Genomic DNA, 3,889 nt, shown 5'->3' with positions numbered 1-3,889 from the left:
CCATCAAGGACAACTGATTGGGTTCTTTGAGTGAGAAAAGCTTGCAGCCATGTTAGTAATTTGCCAGAAATGCCATAGTGCTGGAGCTTATTCAGTAAGCGACTGTGGGGGACCTTATCAAAAGCTTTACTGAAATCCAGCACAATGGCGTCGACCTGCTTATTTAGGTCTAGAGTACTAGCCAAGTCATGGGTTGTCAAAAGTAGTTGACTCTCGCATGATAGTCCTTTACGAAAACCGTGCTGTGTCGAAGATAATATATTATATTTGTCAAGGTGGCTCATGGTATGACTATGTATAATATGTTCCAAAACTTTGCTACAGACTGAGGTGAGTGACACCGGCCTGTAGTTAACAGGTGAGGTTTTATCTCCCTTCTTAAAGATGGGGCTAATATTAGCGGCTCTCCAATCTGCTGGGACGTCGCCGGTGTCTAGTGACTGTGTAAAAATAACCTGTAACACAGGTGCAATTTGGGTTGCTGTGATTTTTAATAATCTTGGTGAGAGTCCATCTGGGCCCGAGGCCTTGTTTGGATTAAGCTTAGAAAGCTGTTTAGCGACACCATTCACCGATATGTAGAGAGGTGGTGCGTGCGGAGCCACAGGTCTCCCTAGGGATGGGATGTTGGTTAGGTCCTCCTCTGTGAAGACAGAACTAAACTGATCACCCAGGGCATCTACCTTCTCCTTTGGGTCTGAAGTAAACACACCATGATGCCTCATGGCTGCAATATTGGTATTGTCGTGTTTTAGTGCTTTTATATAACTCCAGAATGCTTTAGGGTTGTCTTTAATGTTTTCTTCAAGGAAATTGGCGGTGTACTCTCTGTGGGCTTTTTTAACTCTTTGCTTGACCGCTTTTCTGCATGACTTGAATTTGGACCATGTTTCTTTTCTTACACTAGCCAACCACTAGCTAACCATGGACGAATCTAACGATATATAGTTAACGTTATATTTAGACCCGAATATATACAAAATTTGAAACATTCCGTTGGCGCAGTCTCCCAGTAGCCAAGCCAACCTCCTCGAACACCAGCTAGCCACAGCCGACCTTGTTCCGACTTTCAACCATGCTTGGGAGGGGGGACATTGTTCGAGGGGGCTTTACTGCCGCAAATGTTCCTCGCAGACTCGACGGCCATGGGCTTCGATTTTACACTCTGCGGTGGCCCCTTTAACGCAAAATAGCGTGGAGGCGGTTGACCAAAAAGCCACTTAGCTTGATCGGTATTAAGAAACCCTATGAGCAAAATGACTCTAGACAAACAAACCCAACCGCCGGTCTCCGAGTTTTCCGTGTCCCTGTCTCTGAATTGTCTGCGTTCTTACGTCTTAATTTATCGATGAACCGCTTAAACCAAAAATTGTCTCCAGAAATAAAACATGCCTTATTCCTTCACAGTACGCGTTACCTGCGCTTACAATGAATTGTTAGGCAACTATACACGGAAGAAGTTTTCCATACCTCCAAGTACAGCTAGGACAAGAAGCCACATCAATACAGACGTCTTCATGATGGCGATTTCTTTCAATCTTCATAAAAAGATTACTTTGCTACCGTCTTCATGTCAACACCGTCTGTGGAATTTGCATGTGTCCAAAGACACTTATAAAGCCAAATCTATTACTTTCAATTCATTAGTTTCCAAACCCGATACGCCCAAGATAACGTCAGGTACAGACCCCCAGGCTCTTCCAAACGCGTAAAACTAAAACAAAAACGTCATCTAGAGATCTTCTAGTTCTACTGACGTCGCCCGTTTTATTTTTAACGTTATGTTGCGTTAAATAAAGTCAGCATTTGTCTTGGACAAGATTAATGATTTTCGACATGATGTCGATTTTAATGTTAGTTGGCCAGTTTAGAAATGACTGTAGTTGTTGGCTTACTGTTTAAAAGAGTGTCCTCTGGACATTTTAGGTTTCTACTTACTCCCAGGATACAAAAAAAGAAAACCTACAAAATATTTAATTCGAATTCGTGGTTTGCCACATTATAAGACACGTTTGTAGACATTTTGATCTGTATCTTAATTTCTTCTGTTTCAGCATTACATGGAAAAAGTTAAGGATATGGCATGATAAGGTCATGAAAAGATCACATTTCCTAGGTGCAATCCCCCCCCCCAACAAAAAATGATAAAAATGTACAAATCAACTACCCAAGAGTCGCGGTATACCAATTTTTTGCAGATCATTTCTGATTTTTCTAAGTAAGATCATATAGAAAAGGTTTTAAAGTTATTTAGGGATTTTGAGTAAAGGTCAGTACAGACAACTAGTAAAAGTCAGCACAGACGTACTACGGACGCCACGGACATGGGCCGGTCTCTAGTTGAGCCGTACGTCGTGAATGTCATATGTTAAGAGGTCAAAAGGGGCAGACTGACATTGGTTCCTCCCAAACGAATAACCTGTTACATGATACCACAATATATATAGGCTTGCAGTAAGTCTGGAAGCCAACAATACTGTATTGAAATCCGCCACTGCACTTGTGATATTTGTTGCATATTACATTTCTAATACTGTGTAACAATACGTACATTTTCACTTTGGGGGGGGGGACATCATGACAACATAGGTTGTGACAATTTTCCCAAGACTGTGCTGATCACCGGTACCATGTATACCAAGTTTTTATTTTCAAATAGTAGCCACGCATATTACACCCAAACTTCCCAAAATACTCTTAGTGAATCACCAAAGGTTCCTTGGGTCAAAATGTAAACTTTGGGCTTTTCTTTGGGACCTTTAAAAACAATGGACCACCTTAAATTGCACATAATTGCTTGCACGTAATACGGCGGTCGTGCTGCGTCCATTGCATGACTGCGTTAATGTGCATTTTTGAGGACTTCATATATCGAGCGCTGACTGACGGGCGTACAATGCATATATATAATAAGTGTCCGTCACACTGTCAATTCCCCCCGGACGATTAATTGTCGAATTTCATAATCACCAAGGGTGAGAACACTACCTTTACTCTTTTAGATATCACCGTTTCTTTACATGCGAAAAGATCCACTACAAGATACCCGAATGAAGCTTTATAAACGACGCAAACTCACAAAGGATGACATATGTTTATGTTCAACCCAGGTGGCAACTTGATCTAACAGGGGAAATCCCGCGCGCCCGATCATGCATAGCCTGCCCCCCCGACAACAGCACGGCGCGCGCCGGACACGCCCATCTTCGTACAGAAGAGGCTCTGCCCGGGCCGCGCGGCCGTGCAGTTTTAACGAACGAATTTTTAGACCTAAAAGAGCGCCAGATTGCCGCCCGAATGCGAGAAGACACCGATTGTATTCAAGCCCTTGACTTTGAAAGATACAGAAGAACGGTCCCTCGACCACGAGTCGGCCAAGGTTGGCTGAAGTTCGGGAAAGACCACTCCTACCTTTCTTTACGAATCGTCTCGATCCAAGATGAGTTGAATTTGTGTGAATTTGGACCCCGAACACAGCTGACCTACACTTCTTCTTCTTCTTCTTCAGTACTCTCTAACCACCCCTACTGGGGTATCACTGAGAGGGGGGGGGTGCGACGGACTATGGCTGCGCGGCCAGAAGCCCGGCCTTGAAGGCCTCCACTGTCTGGGCTTTTACAAGCTGGCCCGGTAACTTGTTCCACTCATTTATCGTTCTTGGGAAAAAAGAAAATCTAAAACAGTCTGTTTTGGCAGGTATTGCTTGATACTTATATTCATGACGTCCTCTGGTACGCCTATGGGCAGGTTTGAGGTATTGTTCCATTTGAATATTAATATGTCCATGAGCAATTTTATATAAAGATATCAAGCGAGTGGTTCTCCTTCTGTCAACAAGTAACGGCCACTGGAGGCGCTTTAGCATGTCAGAAAACACTGCTGGTATAGT

The sequence above is a fragment of the Branchiostoma belcheri genome, unplaced genomic scaffold (assembly GCF_001625305.1).
Source record: "Branchiostoma belcheri isolate BF01 breed outbred unplaced genomic scaffold, Haploidv18h27 scaffold34, whole genome shotgun sequence".
Taxonomy (NCBI): Eukaryota; Metazoa; Chordata; class Leptocardii; order Amphioxiformes; family Branchiostomatidae; genus Branchiostoma; species Branchiostoma belcheri.
Note: the sequence above shows the minus strand (reverse complement) of the source record.